The following is a 20,891-nucleotide window of genomic DNA, read 5'->3' as shown; positions in this document are numbered from 1 at the left end:
GTACCTGAAAACTGTACAGCTTTAATAAGATAAATGGAAATGGTTAAATATTTGACTGACTAAAAGTATGATAGCATCTTTGTTGTTTAATCTCCTGCCCAGAAATGTACTGAGCTGAATACTGTTGGGAAATGAACAATTCACACAGCCCCTCCTTCCAATCCTTCCCTTCTTTCTGTGATGATGTACATAACTAAGCCACCACTTCCTAGAAATAGTAGGGGATGGCAATGGAAAATGAAATTTAAACCAATGTCTGTTTTTAAGTCTGATTATCTGTAAAATGCTTTTTTATATTTTCCTCTATGTGGACAAAAATAGTGACAGGTCTTTCTGGCAAAGAACTGAACAACAAGAAAATTTTTACCAAATGCCCCAATCCCTTTCCTAACCCATAGTGACTGGAGAGCCCAACAGCTGTCTTAGTAAATACTGTCACTCAGGATTTAAATAGTTTTACATAATCTGGAATAGAGTGGTGAATCCAAGCTTTTTCGCTAGTCAAGTGGCAGGTGGGAATTTAAGCTTTTATAATAGGCCCACAGCCTCTGCTCCCACAGGGATTTTCTTTTACTGTCTATTGACTTTATTATAGGCTCCATAATAAAGACTATGAGATGAAAGAAGAGGAAGATACAATATGAAGGTCAGACTAGGGAAGATGGAAAGGAAAAGTAGGTCTCTCCAGCTGCTGCAGCAGCAGCAACACTGAGATGAGTTCTGTGTAGCCCTGTTTTTAAGCCTGCAGTGAAGAAGGAAAACATTTTGAGCTGCTAGGTCACTGGCAAGCTCAAGCAAAGCAGAAAACGCAATGTTAGTTTTAAGTTTTCCAAGCAGGTTTTAAAATTCTCTTTTTTTTTAATAACAGATGATTTTCTGCTGTTTAAAACATGTTTAAAACATGGCAGCTTGAATGCTCAGTTCTCATGGGATCTGACGAGCCCACAACCTTGTTCCTTCCATGTCACCACCTGATTCTTGAATAAGGTAAGCCAGATCCTCAACTGTTGTATCTCTAATGAAATCAAACTGAGCGACACAGATTTACCTCGGATGAGGCTCTGACTCTGTGGCAGTGAAAGCGCTCTTTGGGAGCTGTATTAAAAAAAAATCGTTACTAGGAAAGTGTAACAGTAACAAATATTGAAGACAATGCAGTACTATGTACCCTGTTTTGTAATCATTATATGCACAATATATTTCATATGCTGCAGGATAGCAGTACAAAAAGCCCTGTTTGAATATGATGATGCTTAATAGACTTGGGACTAAACGGAGGGAAAAAAACATATGGGATTGCTTCTACTTGGCTAGCCATCTTCTCTACATTCACTGTGACATCAGTTTCCAGGTAAGCGTATATTTACATGTCAAAACTAATAAAACATGACTGCAGTCGATCTGCCCTTCCTCTGTGCTCTTGTAACATATAATGGCCAGGTTTTGCCTGTTCTGAAGACAGCTGGGTGATGAACCAGCTTCTACACAAAGCAAACCTTAGAGGCCATGTCTATAGTGGGAGCACTACAGTGTGCCCTGTGCACACCCCACCCTGAAACAGGTTGAGTGCACTGGGACCAGGTGCAAAATGTGTTTTGTGTTAACAGTTGGGAGAGCAGTAACCCTGTCGTGGATCCACTTCCTTAGTCCTATGCACATTCTTCAACAGACATCACAAGCAAAATATTCTGCAGATGTCAAGTAACATGTTTTCAGAGGACTCTACAATCTTCTCCCTTCTATTTGCACAATGACAGTTTAGATTCATATCACTAAACTATTTTTTTGGTTTGAGCGACCAACCAGATAGGCCATAATAGCTGATCAACCATCTTTATATTGTACGCCACTATAACCTTGCTATGAAATTCCTCTGATGTTTACTGCGCCTCTGCAGAGGAACCAATCACTTGCACTACTCTGGTTACAATCACTATTGTGTTCAGGAGATGGCAGAAATTTCCTTAGCTTGCCACACTCTTTCAGGGCTATGGAGTGCTGGACAATGCACCGGCCACCCTTTCCTTCCCTGCCGAGTGATAAGGTTCTGCTAGTGGCATAGGCCCTGGTCTAATACTGCATTTAAGTACATGTTAAAAGTTGAGTATATGAGTGGTTCTGTTGCATTCAAATAAACATGCAGGTTGGAATTTTCCAAATGAACCTTAGGAAGGTAAGTCCAAACCCCATGGCAACTTTTTAACCCCATGGTTAAAAAAAATAATTTAATCCCCTATTTTTCTTTGATAAACTCTTCTTTATATTGGACTCAGTGCAGAAAAGTGTTGTTGTATTAGTTTTCTTGTATTTAAGAAACTTGCAGGTGTTGCATTTCTTTTGCCATGAACAAGAAAGACAGAAGAGTAATGCTATGGTAGCACCATGCACATCACAGTATTGTGGAAAATGACAAAATTTAGTGTCAGAGTTGAGGAGTAAATTAGTGGTTCTCTAAGAGCAAATTATTATTTTGTGGTTGACAACCTACAGCATTTTTACTTAATACAAATAAAATATCAGTGTGTAATTTTGCCAGGACTTCTGTAGCATCTTTAAAATCAGATGATATGGTATACTGGCTGAAAAGGCTTATTGAAAACCATCTGAGTCATATGCAATTGGTCATATGTCAGAAGTTTGAAACAAAGAGACTCCTTTACAGGCCAGCAGAATTATTGGCTACGTTTACTGATACTGTATGCTTTACTGGGACGTGCTTTGCACTGACATATAGCATGAAGATAAGGTATGTGTGTCAGCCTCATATCTTGTATCAGAGAATGATTTAACAAATGATTTAAAACAACATGCTATATGTATGAGGGATATCAGAATTTGATATAAACAAAGCTGGTAACTTGGAAGATGATAATACTTGCAACATAGGTTTAAAATAACATGTTTTGACATCAGGAAATCCAGAGGAAGTACTGAGTAAGAAATATTTGTTTAATGTGTTATAAGGAATATTGCTAATGTCATTCTGACCCCCATTATTCACATGTGGCCAGTCCTCCCTCAGATAAAACACTCTGTGAAGAAGTTTGGAATTTTGCTTGGATAAGGACTATTTTAAGACTGCATGATTTACTCTGGGAATCTTTTGACAGTTAATCTCAATTAACAGTTGAGAGAATATTTTTTTTAACAAAGGCAGAAACTGTACTTTCCCTTAATTTTGTTTTCTGGAATGGCTGAACTGGTTTACTGTAACTTTTCAGAATAATTCAGCCTCAGGCGTAGAAAAAATCACCCTATACATTTTAAGCTTGTCATGGTGTTGAGCTGCTGAAAAAAGCTGAGACTTAGATTTAGCTTAGACTGAAAGGCATGAGGCAACTTCAAATATAGGTGGTATTATGAGAACCAAAAACTGCTGTTGTCCTTGTCTCACAATACAAGGTAAAGAGGCCATTCTATGAAATTAAACTGTGGCAAATGCAAACCTCTTAAATGGAAACTTTTTCACATAGTTGCTGCCAGAGGAAGTCAGTGAGGCCCAGAATTTAGCAAGATTAAAAAAGGGATTGTATTTTTATACTGATAACAGGACATCCAGAGTTGACATAATTATTGCTAACACATTTTGGAAGGGATATTAAATCTCACACTCTAGCACTTAGGAAGTCACTAACTGTAAAAAGAAGTTAGACCCAGTGTTAGGGACAGATGACCCAATCTCTCTCTCTTGCAGGGTTCTTACTCCTTCCTCTGAAGCATTTCCTGTTGGCCTCTGTTGGAGCAAAAATACTGTATTAGATGGACTGTGGGTGTGATTCAGTCTGACCATTCCTATGTTATTTCCCTAAGAGGTTCAACTAATTTTAATTTATTCATGCCACATACCAGGAATGGCCTTTTATGTTGTCTTCCTTGGCAATAGAAACACTGGCTCAACTTGTCAAAAGCAAGTTATGCCCAACCAACCTGATTTCCTTCTATGACAAGTTAATGGATTCTGTGGATTGGGAGAAAACAGTAGATGTGATATACATAGGCAACACATGGGGAGGCACAGAGGGGCATGTGCCCCCCTCATCAGCCAGGGAGGAGTGGGGGCACTGAGAGAAGCACCAACCAGTGCCCCCTAAGATTGGTGCTGGCCGGGGATAGGGGCACCAAAAGAAGCACTGGCGGCACTTCCAATTCGTCGCTGGTGCCCTGCCCCCCCAGACTCAGGGGGCACCAGCCACCTATGGTGATATAGTTTGACATGAGTAAAACTTTTGAGACAATCTCTCATAGTAGTGCTGGTTAGACAAACATGTAGCAGAGACTACTGAAAGATATTTGTGCCTTAATTGGGCAATTGAACTAGAGAACTTCCCCAGGTCACTTCCAGCCCTAGTTTTCTATGATTCTATGAGATAGAAGTAGTATATCTAAGAAGCGAGATTAATACCTGCACTAGCAGAGGCTCAAGTTTAAATTGCACTCCTAGTTCAATAGATCGCATGATGCTTTTCAGGAATGCTCCATCCATGCAGAAGCATAACTGGTTGCTTGAGCACCGGGGGTGGTAACAGCATATGCGGTAGTGTCATTGGCTGGGCCAGCAGCACAGTTACTGCTGTTTTTGCCCCATCTTCCTCTTAACACACAGTTGATGCCAGGGGCTGGTGCCCTGGTCATCCAGGTATGCTACTATCTCCACGCTTTTGGCTTCCCTTTCAGCCTTCTCCAGCATGCCTTCGGCATTGGGAGATGCTAGGAGTTTAGTTTTTTGACTCATTTGGCATCTATGTCCACCTACTGAGGAATCATTCCTTGGGTCAAACATGAGGAAGAAACCTAATGTTTGCCCTACAACCCATTTGTATCAGCATAGCTACATAAAGGGGTCCTAGTGCAGTTATCTATTAAGCCTGGATTCTTTATGGGATTAGGGTGTTTGGCTTCAGAATACAAAACAATTTTTATAACCTAACATCTTAAAGAGCATGATGATCTCCAGGTTGGGTATTTGGGATTCAACTCATCCAACCAGGAAGTGCTATATCCCAAAATGGATGTAATATGGCAGCCTTGAAGTGGCATTGAACATGTGCTGATAAAAGTGCCTGAGATAGTGAGCACCTCCAAGCTCTCTTCTATGGCAGGTAACGTATTTTATGGTGAATAAATCAACACAGTGTATAAGTCGACCGCATATTTCTGTACAAAAAAAATTAGGATTTTTGTAGATCCAGTGTATAAGTTGACCCTGCCTGACCATGGCTGGGAGAAGGCGATGGGGATGGTGTGCACGGTGCTGGAAGCCCGGGTGCATTTGTAGGAGAGGCAGCATGCTGGAGGGCTCCAGAGAAGTTGGATTGGGCCCCTGGGAGCTCAGGCAGCACATGGCCCACTGGCAGTCTGGCCAGCCCTGGGGGGTACCACCACTGTGGAAGGAAGGGCAAGCCTCCCTCCTCCCCCACTGCAGCTCAGGGGCTGTCCAGCCTGGAAGCAGATGGCCCCCTGGCTGCAAGGGGGGGGGGGCAGGCAGGCTCCACCAAAAGCAGAATCGGGCCCCTGAATCACTGCTTCTGTCTTCAGCAGTCTCCTGTGGCTGGCCAGATGCCTGGTGCCATCTAGGAAGGGGCTGGCTTGCCCCATGAATAGCATGAGGTGTCCAGCAGGGATGGGGGGAAACCAGCCCTGCCTGACATGTCTAGTCTCCCCTGCCCCGCTGCCCGACACCCTGCATTGCTGGAGGGTGTGCCAGGCATCCTGCTGGCTGCAGGAGCCTGCTGAAGGCAGAAGTGGGGAGAGGCCTGATTCTGCTCTTGGCAGAGCCTGCCTGCCTCCCCATGGCTGGTGGGAGAGCTGCCACCAGGCCAGGAAGCCCCTGAGCTGCAGGGCATGCTGGGTACTTCCCTCCCCAGCGCTCCACAGGCCCAGCCAAGCAGGCTGCCAGCTGGCCGCGTGCTGCCTGAGTTCCCAGGGGCCTGATCAAACTTCTCTGAAGCCCGTCAGCTCTCCGCTTCCCCACGCGGCAGTGTGCTGGCATGGGGTCTGGGCAGCGCTGCTCGTAGGGAACGGTGTGTGAGTCAAGGTGGAAATTTAAAGGTAAATATTTTGGTTTCAAACATTGATTTATACACCATGCAATATGGTGCATTACACCTTTTTCAAGTTGGAGTCTGCATAGAGAACACTGCAGTGCTCCCACGCTCAGTCCTTTTGATGGGCTAGACATGATCTGTAAGACCTCATTTGGCAGCTGAGACAACAAGAGGATGGTTCATGGATATAAAGGAAATTGTTCTCCCTAGGAAAGTAAGGTAATGACAAACAGTTCAGTGGAATAAAACCCTTCTGAGAGCTGTGTACATGGGCTCAGATCCTGAGAGGTGTTGAGTGAAAACAGGAACATTATTCAGTAAAAAGAAAATCAGCATATTTTCACTCCAGATGAGCCCTGTGTTCAGACAGACAGTCTGTGAAATTTGGACTACTTTTTATGAATGTGAGGAAAATAGAAAAACCTCCAAGACAAATTATTAGAGATGCTCTTCTGCACAATATATTGTCTTCCGAAAATAAGTTAGCATTAGTCCATTGTAAGTAGAGCAACAAAACATGTATCATTTATGAAATTTTATCTGTACCATCTTTATTTTCTGTAGCTATCAAACCTGAAATTAATTTGTTTACCCCTATACATATTTATATATGCTTAGGCTCACACTTGTCTTCTGGCTTTTATCACGTCTGACCTTTTAAGCAAATACGTGTGTTGGCCAAATTATCTCCAGCTGTCAACAAAGGTTATAAACTAAATGGAAAGACATTAGGATTAACTGTAATGAGGCAAACGGTTTAAGAGGAAATGCTTAGCATTTAAATCACATTCTTTATATCTAGCTTAAGAAATATTATACTGGATCTGTACACTCTTGTTAAACAGAGGCTGACCGCAAGGATCTAACCTGGGACAAAGGGACACCTTACATTATTTTCCCCCAATCTGTACTTTTTAAGACTGTATTTTAAAGACAATTTTTATTGTACTATGCCTGGGAATTACAGGTAAAACAAAAAAAGTTGGAGAGATGCCAGAATGTAAGAATATAATTCTGATGAAATGCATTGTAGGGAAGTTCTGTAAAGGAGAAAAAGAAGAAATTCAGCAATGAAAGATGAATCATATGGGAGATGCATATAGCATGATTACCACATTTCCTCCTTAACCTTTAAAAATGGTGAATAAATCCTTTACTGGGAATGACTGGGATAGGAAGCACTGTCCACCCACTCACTTAATGGCAGTGTGCTGACACAGCATGGAAAGCAAAAGCATGGGTCTAATTTCAGGCATCAGTTTGTAGCTTGTATACAAATGACCTGCAGTTAAGAATATTAATTTATTACATAACTGGTATAAATATAATGCAGGCAGTTGAATAAAATTGGTTTCTTTTGTTTTAAAGAAAATTGGTGTAACCTCACCTCCTGTAGCTTTGCAAATACTTATGAAGAACATACAATTTTACACCTCCAAATTGTGAAGCACACAAAATCCTTCGCACAGACCACTCGCTGGGTAGTAACCTTGCATTCTGGTTCTTCTCTCACTTACTCTGCTATAAGCCAATAATTTTTCATGTGTAATTTCCTACCCCATCTTTGAAAGTCCATCATGTAGAACCAAACTGACCCTCCTTTAGTAAGTCCCACTGCTCAGAACTTTCATTAAAGTTGCTAGAAGGGGCATAAAAGCCAGGTCAACCATTGTTGCTAGGTCATTTCTCTTGCTTAGACACAACTGCCATTTTTTTTCAGTGTTTTATTATAAGGGTGGCCTGACCTAGCTCTGAGGGGAGGCAGGGCACAAGAGCAGCATTCAAGCAGTCTGCATTCTATTCCTCTTTGACACTGATTCATTGGATGACCCTGAGCAAGTCAGTTTTCAAAAGCAGCTTTGAAAAGGCTTAAAACTTAGAACTTAAAAATAGCTTCTATTTGAAAATATTTTACCTGTTTGTTACACTGGAATTCAGTTGTTCATAGCTAAGAACTTCTTAAAATAAACACGTAAAAACACAAAACTTCTTCATCTTTATGTTTTTCCTTTTATTAAACCTATTTAGCAACTACTTCCTGGCCTTGCAGTGGTAGGACATAGACAGTATTCTTATCTCAGAGAGTCACCAGTGGCAAGTTAGGGCTTTTGATGTTTTGGGAATTATGCCTGGTAGTTATGGGAGAGGGTTCTTCACGAAGTTTGTAAGAATAGGTTAGATCGGGGTGCTCAACCTGCAGCCCATGGGCCAAATGTGGCCCACAGAGCCTTGGAGTCTGGGCCATGCGGTTCCCCACAAGTTGGGAAACTTGACAACAAGGAAGGGTGTGAATATTAACACAAGCCAGTGTGGCAGGTTGGAGGAGGGCCACAATCCTCCCCCTGGCATGGCCAGATCAGGGCTGGGCCAAGCCCCCTTTCCTCACTTGATTGGATCAGGGCCAAGCTGTCCCCTCTTGTCCCTGCAGGGGGGTCATACCCACTCCTCTTGTGTGGCTGGTTCAAGGCTGGGTCATTCCACCTTCTATTCCTGCAGGGCCAAGCCATGCCCCATTCTCTTGGCCCAGCTACGTAGGATCTGGGCCATGGTCCCTTCCTCCCATGCAGTCAGACCACATCCCTTCTCCCTGTGGGCCTTGATCAGGACTAGGCCATGTCCCCTCTCCTCCACCGGTGTGTGTTGGGACCCGTCCAAGTCCCCTTTCTCCACACAGCTGGATTGGGGCTAGGCTGCCTCTCTTTACCCCCCTCCCCTCAATGGTCGGATAGGGCCCCACCACTCATGCCCATTCATGCCAGATTGGGTCCATTGGCAGGATTTGGCGTGGGGAGGGACCAAGCACTACCGGAGCACAAAAAGGTTGAGCACAACTGGGTTAGACAAACCCCTGTTTAGGTTGGTTTAGATGGTGCTGATGCTGCCTTGAACTGAGGGTTAGAATAGATTACTTTCTGAGGTCCCTTCCAGCCCTATTTTTTATGGTTCTGTGTGTACTTGACAGCACAGTCACTTTTATTATCTTTCAGCTATAATCCAGTTCCATTTTCTTTGTGTGAACCCTTCATACAACAAGGAAGAGAGAAAGATATTTTAGAAGGGGTAAACAGGATTGTAAAATCACAAACATAAAATAATTAGAAAACGTTAGGGCAGGTGTAACTCCTGAAACTGCTTTTTACTAATCTGTGTTTGAATGGGCTTCAAGTCCTCTCTGTAATGATGGGTGGTGTTCTTTGTGGTTATGTGACTTAAGACTCATTAAGCACACAAAAAAAAAAGAGCCTGCAAAACTAATAGAAACTTTTGGAATATTAGGAAAACAGAATTTCACTTCACCTAGGTGTAAATTTGTGGGAATATTGCTTGGGAGGTCTATTGGCAGAGAAATAGCTGTACTAGGAAAGCCTCTCTACTGAAGACTTGTTAAAAAAGTGGAAATTGAGTGTAGGGGTGGTTTTACCTGTGGTTGCTTGGCCTAAAAGAGAGTGTAGACTAGTAGAGATAGCTGAGAGTTGGATTAGCCATTAAGTTGAAAGTTCCAAAATTCTTAAACTGTTCAATTTTTGGAATTAAAAGCAGACTATTAAAAATCTTCAACATATGGTAATAATTATATATATATATAATAACACGAAAATGAGTTCACGAGTCAGTTCTGAGACTCCTGCTTCAGGCGTCACCTCAAGAACTTTTAGGCTCCTGGCTCATTAGTGGTAGGGTCATACCAGAAACCCTAGCCTCACAACTAAACCAGATGCCTTGCAGTTTAGAAGTCAGGACTTGTATGTTCTTAGCTCCATAGCAGGTTTTCTCTGTAGCCCTGAGGTTCCTGGCACAAGCAAATGTTTTAAGGATTACTAGGCTCCTTGCCAGTCCATGGGTAATTGTGGGGATCCTAGGGCTTTTGGTATTTCTGTGGTCCTTGCTCTTGGACCTGCCAAGGACTGGCTCTCCAAGAGCCTGCTAGGTGAGCTGGAAGAAAACAAAGCAGGGATCTGACAGAACTTTTCCTGTGTTTCACTGGAGATTTGTGAAATTAATACCTATCCGCAACTCATTCCAGTTTGGATGAATTGGTGTTTTACGATGAAAAACAGTTTCCTCAGAAAATTCTTGACTAGCTGTGGTGGTTAGCTGTACTAACAAATTAGCACAACTCATTGGCTGCTGCAACAACCTCTATGAATGCTTTGAGTATTATTTCACTGTGTGGCTCTTTTTTACCAGACTAGGCTAAGTGGAGAGGAACTAACTTGCATATTGCTGACTAACTCTGCATTGAAGGTATACCCACAAAAGTGGTAAAAACAATTCTGAGGGATAGAAAGTCTCAATGGAAAGGTTTTCTGCCAGCCTGCATTCCTCAGGTGTTAGACAGCTTCAAAAGCAGCCAGCTCTGCAAAGCCTTCTCTGACCCATGCCCAGAGGGAAAAGCCCAATCCAATAATTTTTCAACATACTGGAAACCCTCACTATTTGCAGGTTCGGCATTTGCAGTTTCAAATATTCGTGAATCCTGAACTGCTTCTTAAATACACTTAAAGGAGCTCCTCGGGAGCGCCATGCTCCCGTCACTGCCACCACAATCCCACTGTTGCCAGAGCAGCCGTGCCCCCCCAGCCGCTGGAGGCACTGACTTCATGAATGCAGTGCCTTATTCACGGATTTTGCCAATTGTGCGGGACATGAGAACATATCCCCCGTGAACAGCGAGGGTCACCTGTACTGCATTTACTGCTATGATTCTGGGTTCACAGCATAAAAGCCTTTTCATGGTTTAGTAGCAATTGTGACAATTCCTCTGAATGCAAACTAGTCAAGGTCAGGAAACTGTCCATACAGAAATGAAAAATACTTCAAAATACATTACTGAAAGAAGAAAATCAAATGGACTTGCACTATATGCTCCAGGGCCCTAGTCCTGCTCCATTTGCACTCCTGTAGGAGTATGATAGACTGAAAATACTGTAAATATCAAGAGCAGATACACAATGTTTTACTCAGCAGGGACTCAAATGCTCAGTAATGGAATCTACAGATGGTTTCAGTTTTTCCAAGCAACTTTCCTTCTTTTCCGTCTAAAGGCCTAGGTTAAAAGAATATTATGACATACTGTACTGCTACAAGATACCTCCAATTCTTGTAATACTGTTCTTGACAGTTATAATGATTGAGGCATAAAATACTATTGTGTCTCTGACAGGAACAAATATAATATGAAAAGTGAAATTGGCTGTGCTTAAGAACCTACACAGACATCCAGGATAGACAGAATCCTGCAAGAGGGTGCAGCCTGTGGGCTGCGATAGCATCTATGATTGAGAGTACCCAAGTGTGGATTTTGGCCAGTTCATTCACATAGTTCAAAAATTCACTGACTATAACCCTGCCCTCTTCTTTGGTTTCACAGCTGTCCCTTTTTTGTTTAGGGACAGATGCACAGGCTGTGGCATTCCTGTGACTGTCCATTCCACAGAGCATTTTTCCTGTATTGTGGGTTTCCTGGGGTCCTTCTGATGCCCAGTGTTTGTATAATAACTGCTAATCTCGCTGAAAATAGCTGAGAATGCAATAACACTGTTTGGAAAGCCCCATACTTCCCCAATCCTTGAAAGTCAGAGCAGTGATCACGTGTGCCAATTGCCTGTATTACACCATGAATCATCCCTGGGAATTTTCTGCCGCACAAACAACACTGGGACAAAGAAGGGACTTTTCCTCTTTTTAAATGTAACGTATTACAAAAGAACAGAATTAGGTTAACTTTGTAGGAACTGCCACATAATTGTAAGTTAAATTCATTTGCTTTGGATACAATCTAAAGGGGAAAACTTACTGATATGAAGGAAGCTGCTATAGCTGAAGTGTCTGAGTAGAAGGGGAAGTATCTTCCTTGTTAAATGTTAATGATTTAAGCTCTGAACCTAGCTAAAGAGAACTGAATCTTATCTTATAAAAACTTCATGTCTAGAATTACAATAACTCAACTCTCAAACAACGTACTGGAGAACTGTCTGGCAGCAGCTTCCTCTTAATCATTATTTACCAAATTCTTATCAGTACCGGTTACCAGAAAGCAACGAACCAAGGGAAAGGATGTTGTTTCTTCTAAAGCTGCATAAAAAAACTAGAGCATGATGATAGACCCGTGATAAAACTGTGCTATGTTGGTGATAAGATTCAGAGTACACGTCATCAGTTTAGGGTTAGCTGATCAAAAACAAACTTGATGAACCATTTTGTCATTAGAATTTTGGGATGGTCAAAACTGAAACATTTTGCAGAGAAAGCTGGATTTCAATAAAAATACCCTAGAAGCTCTGCGGCAGGACCTACCATGGAGATGGCCTCACAGTGGGGAATGAAGAATTAACAGGGCCAGGGATTTAATATCAGTCCACCTGGTAGAGGTACCTGGAGGGTATTCCAAATCTGAAGGGAACTAAATTTTGACATATGAAATGGACTTCTCTGTCTTTTCACAGCTCCAGTATACTGCACCAGAGGAATACTCAAGAAGCAAAGTTTTTTTTGTGATATCTTTTATTGGACCAGTTGTGTAGTTGGGAGTGATGTTAGACAAACTTTTACGTCCACATCTCAGAGTACTTTGGAGGATGCTTCTAGCCTATTTCCTGGACTATAACTGCCAAAACAACACTCCCATCTCTCACAGGAATATTGTAGTCATCCCCAAACAAAATACCATAGACTAGGGAATTCAAATTATAATTAAACTTAAAAAATCATTGAAGGTAGCCCATCAGTCAGTAATCATGTGCGTTTTGAAATCGGCTAGGAATATAATTTCCCATGGAAAATTTTGTGATTTCAAATTTGACTGTGCCCTGAATCTAGACAAAAATTGAAATCTTGGCATTTTTTACTAAATCAAAACTTTCTTTTCAATCTTACAAAATGGTTTGTTTCAATAAATTTGAAATGTTCCATTGAACCTGTGTTGTTCTGACTTAGAAACATCTGGGCTTTTATCTGGGCTATACTCAAGTATAGCCTAATCTGTGAAATGCTAGGCTAAAGCTCATGAAGTTATGTTCCTGGCTCAAGCATGGTTTTGCTAGGTGACCTGCGGTACAATAGTTGAACTCTGCCTCAGTTTCCTCATCTGCAAACTGCTACTAACCTCTTTTATAAAATGCTGAAGGACATAATTGTGAAAAGTGCTATGAGAGTTGTATATCATAATCATCATTATCCTTACAATATAATATATATTATAATTTGATAGCATTATTGTTAATGCTACTACTGCTGAAGAATTTTGTTATTTTGGTCCCAATTATATTGCTTTTTAAAGACATATTATATTACTTAAAAATCTCTCCTGATATCACTTGGGAGTAGAGTTATCTATTTGACCTAATTGTGTGCTTCCATATTTCTGCATGCTTAGATTCTTTCTAATTCAACCGCAGCCCTGAATTTCTAAGGTTTATAATGCTTGGTCTGGAGACAACTATATAACATCCTTGTAATGTGATTTAGTTTAAATTATTAACATGAACTCTTAGTGGTAACTCCATTTTCGTGTCATTTTTGTCTGGAAATATATACTGAGTGAAAAAGCAGTAGAGCAGCATCTGGGTGTGTACATGTGCATAATATAAGTAGAATTAAGCACACATACCTTCATTACACACACACACAATAAACATTAACTACACTGTTACATTCAAACTTCAGATTATCATAAGAACAAAATCCCAATAGTTATATTTGAAATTCCAACTTGTGTAATGAGCAACTATAATACTATATGCCCAAGTTGTGTGTAGGGCTTGTTTGCCCTGGAGCCTCTGTTTCTGCCCCTTCTCCCTGCATCCTCTGCTTATTATGGCAATGATGCTTCAACCCTTTATATTCTAAACTCTATAGAAAAACCCTTAATCTCTATAGAGCTGATAAGCACTGTAGCTGGAGTTCATAGCAAAATCTATTACTAAGTTAGCCTGCACATGCCTATTCTATTGTGTCTTTTCAGATAAGGTCTCAAAATTGGATGTCTTCTGGTTCCGGATTAAGCATATGATTCACCATGTATGTGTACCTACAGAATAACCTTCATGTTGCCAAAATTCTACAAGATTCTGAAGGGCATTAAATTCCAGGGGTGGAGAGCAGTTCATTAAGATGTCAAAAGCTGGTATGTCTATGAGTAATTGGACAAATTTAAAAGGCCAGTTTTGGCTCACTATCAGCAAAACCCCTTTAAATAGTGGGATATATAAGGCTCTGGAGTGTTCTGGGAAGTAGTACAAACTTGAGTATCTGGAACTTTGATAGCTTGGCAAAATGTTGCCAATGTCATGCAGGGAACCATCTTTCATTTGCAGGGAGGAGACCATGACCTATGAAGTCTCTTCAGTCTCTGTCTTCTTAACTCTCTTCCTCTTCCTGCTACACAAACAGAAAGGATTTTCTTTTCTTTTCAGCAAGTCTGGAATATGAGAACATGTTCTTACCTGATACTTCCATTACTTCTTTAATCTGATCTCAGTCAGAAATTCTGAAGAACAGCTTTTTTAGCGATATTATTAATCAAAAGCAGAGGTGCAAGGAAATGTAGGAGGGAAAGAAATTACCAAATTTGTTTTAAATAAATCTCAGTTAGGGTTCAGATTCAATTCAGAGGCAGAATAGAGATCCTGGCAGTGAATTCTTTTATCCAAACTGCTTTACCCATCCGAGTCATCACATGGCTTTCTAAATGGTTATTGGATAAAACAGCATATTGTGCTCCATTAAATTGACCAAAATTAGCAGAAATATCAGCTCTGGCTATCTGGGCACAGAGGTCTCTTTAATTCATTAAGGATGCTTTGACAGATTACTGGTGTCTTTTGGTTGAACGGTTTCTTATTGTAATAATTCACTGTAGACAGCAGTCTAGAAGTGAGAAGGGAACTCAGGGGAACAAGGATTACCTGTTGTTTCAGGAGAAATTGCTCTTGAATATAAGCATCATGAATTAATTTTCGTCACTGAGGAAGTTTTTATTTCATTGCATATTGTTTTTCGTTCTCTCTCTCATTTTCTTTCTTATGGTAAACTGATTCTTGTTTTCGCCACAGTGAGTAACGTAAAGAGTAGGGCATTCAGCTGTGAACATTGGAAACTCAGATTACAATGTTAGTGGATGAATACATTAAGCCTGAATCTACCCAGATACATAACCGTGTGGCTATAGCTCCCGTCAGAGTGACGAGACTCATGCTGTGTATTGGGAATTGACTGAAACATCTATTTTTCACACTGCAAACTTTTGTAGTAAAACTCAATCAATTGGCAATTTCACATTTGATCTCCCTACTGCATAATAAGGAAACTTGGAAATAAAAATGCTAAACTGTGTATAACTTTGGTCATATTTTTAGTGTCTATTTTGTGATATTATATTGCAGTTTTGAAAGTGTTTGTTTCAAAATGTGTTTTCATATTTGCTTGTTTGCTGATGAAAATCTATGTCAGATCACATAATAGAAAACCAATAATTTCCCTCAGCTTTCTCCTCTCCCCCCTGAAATGGGAACAAAATGTTTAGGGGAAGAACTGGCATTTAAAATAAAACCAATCCAGTTCTTCTAGGGAATAAACTTGAATTGTGCAGTTTGGCTTTAAAACAAATTATGGAGACCCTGCTCGCTTCTGGGCTGAAAATATGAATGCTGAAAGCAATACTCTCTGTTTGAGGCAGGCTGAGTCTCCTTATCCTCCCTTTGTTCCTACCAGCTTCCACTACTAGACATGCCCATACCCATATTGGTATACGTTTCAGATCTTTAAATCTATCTTTATGTATAGCAGAATTCTATCATAAATCATCCTGCTTTAGGGCACTCATTTTCTGGATTGGATTACTATCTGTGTATACCCAAGAAAACAATTTCCTTTTAAATTTAAGGTAGTGTGTTTTACTTCTACTGCTGATGGAACTGGCGGGGTATAGGGTGACCTGGAGAAGCCCTAATTCACAGGTCTTCAAGTCTACCTCCATCTGCAACCAGTCCTCATTAATGGCTTCCATGCCAGCACATCTTTGGTGGAAGAAGAAAATGCATTGACTATTCACGACACAAGAAATGTACGTGGAAGCTAACTCCCCGTGACTGAAATATTTGACACGGTTGTTCAGACAAAGAAGATGACCCAAAAGTAGATGGCCTGATTCTCCTCTGACACAAGTGTAACTCAGAAAATATGAAATGGATTTCAAGATGCATGCTTCTAGTTTTGGCTTGGCCCTCTATGCTTCTTTCCTCTCTGATACTGAAGGGCTACAAAAGCCTAGTACACAAAATAATGAATGATTGTTATTGACGAGATGTACTGTGGCTGGTCTCAGGGTAACTTAGCAACAAATGAAGGCCTTAAAAGTTAAGTAGAGCCCTCTGTCAGCTACTACAGAAAGAAAAATGCTACACTAGAAAATATTCTTGGCTCGAAGCAGAACACTGTCTACTGTGTGATTAACTGTATTCTCTCTCTTCCTCTCCTCTCTTTCTTTATGTAATAGCTAAGTGTTTACTGGTTCTACCAACCCGGTATATTGGCCAAAGCATCGCTGTGTTTCCAGTAAATTCTACAACAATCTTTTTAAGAAATGAAGCTATGCACAGGTCATTTCATACTCCCCAGGCACTTCATACAGATAGCATGAGATTTCAGTCTTACAAACCTTTATCTTTCCATTGAGTATCTCTTCATGCAAATATGCTTGGTGTGGTACTTAACGGTACATTGCCAAATATTCTAAAGCACAGCACATCTAGGTGTGATAGCTATGACTTATAATCAAACCATGTTTGGAAGCGCACAAACAATTTCAAGCACACGTTTTATTTCACTGATGCTTATTAGCTTCCACTTGATTGCATACCTTTTGTTGTTTTGAGGGTTTTTTTACCACCCTCTTCTCAAATGTTTATGCTGGCTCCAGTTTTTATCCTGTTCTCCACACAGAGAGCTCACATCTTTCTTAGCCTGGTCTTCTGATACGCAAACACTTGTCTAGGATGGTTTTAAAAGGGCTGATCTTGGCTTGAGTAGGAAGGTGAACTAGACATCCTAAGGTCCTTTCCTGCCCCACGTTTCTATGATACTATGATGGCTGGTCATTTTCACAATGGTTAAAAAGGTGAAACAAGCTGGTGGATAGATATATAATAGGATCCTTATTATATAATAAGGGATACAGTACAACCCATTCTGATCTCACAGCAGAAGCCCTAACAACATGGTTTCAAGATGTGGCAAATACAGTAATTCATATATAGCTGTAAGTTGCAATAACTCAACTCTCACTCCTTTTCATTAGAGTTTTGTCTTGATCCTATTTTAATTTGGTTTATGCAGATATATATAGTCCTTTATGGAGCAAAGGAACTACATTAAATAATTCTTTTCATAAAAAGATTAAGCTCCAATTTAAAACCATGTATGTTTCTTGTCCCCAGCTGCTCCTATTTTATGTGCACTCGTCTGATGGTTAAAAATCTTAATTGCTAGCCTAAATTTATTTATGCCTGGTTTATGGTTATTTTTTTTGCTAGCTTTGTTCAGTAGCTTAAATAACTTTTCTCTTTCTTGGTGTTTACTCACTTGATGCATTTAGGGAAAACATTTGTAACACCTCTCAGCCTTGATTTTGCTAGGCTACATAAACCAGACGTTTTCAGTCTCCTCTAAACCAGGCTCTCTTGTCTCCTGATCATCCTAATGCCTCTTCACAATTACCTCTGATCTCTAGGATGTTTCAGGGTTTTAACCTTATTGCTGTGCCTAGTGTTACATTTAATTTAGATCAGAGATTCCCAAACTTTTCTTATTGCGTACCTCCTTCCAGATTTACCAGCTGCCCATGTACCCCTACCACCATACGTTTTATATTTTAGTCACTTGAATGCCAATTATTATTATAGTGAAAATTAAGGCTGCCATTACACAATTTCTCCCATGTACCCCCCCAGGGATAAGTTTACTACAGCTTGGGGAACCCCTGATTTAGACAATTGGTACCCCTGTTTGGGAAGCTCAGATTCCTATAATGTTTTATCCAGATAGTCTAAGGTAGCTCATTATTACCCATGAAATTATAGATTTCACCTTTTCTTCATATGTAGACATGGGTAACTTCAGACAGCATGTTTTATACAAATGCCTCTTTTACCCCTAGGTCATTTTGCTTTTGGTGATCACCCCCTAGGCAACATATTCTAGCAAGGCTGATTAGTTTTTTATCTTTCTTTTTCTAAACTAATAACAAAATCAAAGGATAGGGCACTGGTATTTGGATAGTGAAATACTGATAGCTATGGATTTCATGGCAGATATAGTACAATACCCTCCCTTTATAATGAACGTGTAGCAGTAATGTGAAACTGAACATAATTACTATTCTATAAGAAACCTACGATTCTGTGCATTTTTCATTGATTTTAACATACAGAATTTTTGCCACTGACTGATATTTGCTGGAGGGTTGTTGTTCTGGGAAGCATGCCGTATGACAAGGTCACTTGAAGAGAATATGACAAGTTCAGAAGCAAAGAAAGAGAGAAGCTACAGAGATCTAAACACAGGTTTCCAGAAGCTCTTTGAAGGTAAGGGACCCTGTAGGCAGTTACAGGTCTCATGGCCACCCTCTATAATCAGTAGTATAATTAGGGTGCGGCAATAGGGACAACTGCCATGGGTGCTAATGGAGGATGAGGGGGGAAAATGGCTTTTTCTGTTGCCATGCAATTGCAATTGCAGTGGAAGTGGCAAGCAGAAGTCACTGCTGCCCCTGTGTGTAGCAGTCACCCTGGCTGCTCAGCCACATACTTACACTACTGTCTGTAATCCTCACTGAGTGATGCTGAACCCTATTGCACTTCAGTAACCTTTTCCTTGGAATGGGCTATTTTGTGTGGGCCAAACTAAATGTCAGCTTCCCCTTCTTGTTTTCTAGGGAATTCCCCTCTTGCTTCAAATGAGAGTAAGATATTTTTACATTGCTCAGATAACCATTTGAATTCTCCAAGATGGGGTTTTCCCTTGTCCCAACCCATCCTCCATATAGTCCTATCACTTTCAATTTAAATGGATAACCATAATACATTTTCAGAAACTCAGGAGTCTTGATAGTAGTCAGAACTGTACATATTTACAGCAGAGTCTAGTCATGTAACCAATCAATGGCAGAGCTTCTGTTTGAATTTAACATGGCAGCTGTCTATAAGCACCCAGCATACCTAGACAACACTTTAGAATGCAATGTGGAGATGACTTCAATGTGAAACTGAAATGGTAGGGGAATTTTTGACCATGAGAATTTAGTTACTCAAGCTTTTGCAAAAGGTTTTGTAAGATCTAACAAAATTTAACGGCTAAAACCGTAGGTTTATGGCAGGCATGTGAAACTCGCTTGGGACTCTGGTCCAGATCTGAACCATGGAGCTTCTTGTGAACCAGATCTAGCTCAGAGCATGCAGGCAGCTGCCAGGACTACCACAGTGACTGCGATCCTAGCAGCAGTGGCAGGTCCAGAGGCGCTGAAAGGTGGTCTTGAGAGGTCTTGAGGCGCTGAAAGGTCCAGTGATGGAGGACTGGCAGCAATGGGAGGGATCTGATGGCAGTAGAGGACCTGGGGCATTAGTGCATCTGGGAATGGAGGTCCAGCAGCTGAAGGGCTCCAGGAGCACAATGAGGATTTGGGGATATCTGCTGTGGCAAGAAAAGCTTGCTGGTGATGCCCATGGCCAGTGGGGTTGAAGGCTGGATCTGGTCCATAGGCCATATATATCTGACACCTTGGATTTATGGTATCAAACATATTGGATGCAAAATATCTGAGGCTCATGTTCTCCTGTCAGCCTTCCTTTGATCCTCTGTGGGAAGAAAGGATGACTTCTTCTGTTGTGTGAAACATTGTATGCTGAAACTTTCATCCTCACTGGTGGGGTCTACATGTTGCCATATGGTGACACTGCTACAGCACCTTGTTTTAGTACTTTCTTTTGAAAGTACTAAAGTATGGTGCAGTATGGACAGTTACTGCCCTGTGCATGTGACTCAAGGGTAGATTTTGCTGCTACGTTGCCATAGCAGTGTACTATACCCAGGGAGCATGCGGCTATGGTGACATAGCTGGCGATCATGTGCAGACTCATGTCATTGCTACATTGCTGTACACAGTACAGTGACATAGCATGACATGTAGACATGCCCACAGTAAATAATTTGAGTTTTATTTCCAGGTAAGGCCTTTACAAATTCTTCCTAGAACCCTATGTGAGAACACACTGTAAGAGTAAAAAAAGAAAGAGATGTTAGGCTGGTTACTTTTAACATGTAATGTGTAGCAGGAACACAGTGGAGACATCTACATGAGATGCTTACTGCAGTTGCTTAGTTAGTTCCACAGTAAAGCATCATGTGCGGAGTTATTAGGCCAAAGTAAATTAAGTAACACTGCTGTAGGAGAATACTGCCTGACACAAGTACTGTCCTATGGCAGAGTTATTTACTGTGCTGTGACACATGTATAGATGCTGACGGGACTGGCTGGGGCATGAGAGTGCTTCAATGTGGGGGCTGCCAGCTAGGCCCAGCCAGCCCCTTCACAGCATATTGAGCCAGGTCAAAGCAGCCCCAGGCTGGCAGGTGGACCCCTAGTGCCCCTTGCCAGCTGGGGCTGCACCACCCTGGCTCAACATGCTGCGGTCCCAGGTGCACATGTAAACGCTGCACCCAGGAGCAAAAAACTCTGGCATGATATGCACTGGAGTTTATTGTGTCACACTAATTTCATGTGTAGATGTACCCTCAGTGGCCCAAATCCAATTGTATGTTTACATGTGTAAGCAGCACTTCTGTGGCTAGCTT

The 20,891-nt window shown here is 41.1% G+C and overlaps 1 long non-coding RNA gene across 1 annotated transcript in view; it reads left to right on the top strand.

The window, feature by feature from the left end:
- The first annotated feature begins 1,217 nt into the window (after positions 1 to 1,217).
- LOC109297025 overlaps positions 1,218 to 20,891 on the top strand; it is a 53,597-nt gene continuing 33,923 nt past the window's right edge. Inside the window, exon 1 of the long non-coding RNA XR_002097158.1 lies at positions 1,218 to 1,351. This is a non-coding gene — a long non-coding RNA (uncharacterized LOC109297025). The remainder of the gene's footprint in view (positions 1,352 to 20,891) is intronic.

Source organism: Gavialis gangeticus, unplaced genomic scaffold (genome assembly GCF_001723915.1).
Source record: "Gavialis gangeticus isolate Ggan-Ray unplaced genomic scaffold, GavGan_comp1, whole genome shotgun sequence".
Lineage (NCBI taxonomy): Eukaryota > Metazoa > Chordata > Crocodylia > Gavialidae > Gavialis > Gavialis gangeticus.
Note: the sequence above shows the minus strand (reverse complement) of the source record. Positions and strands in the feature narration are given on the sequence as shown.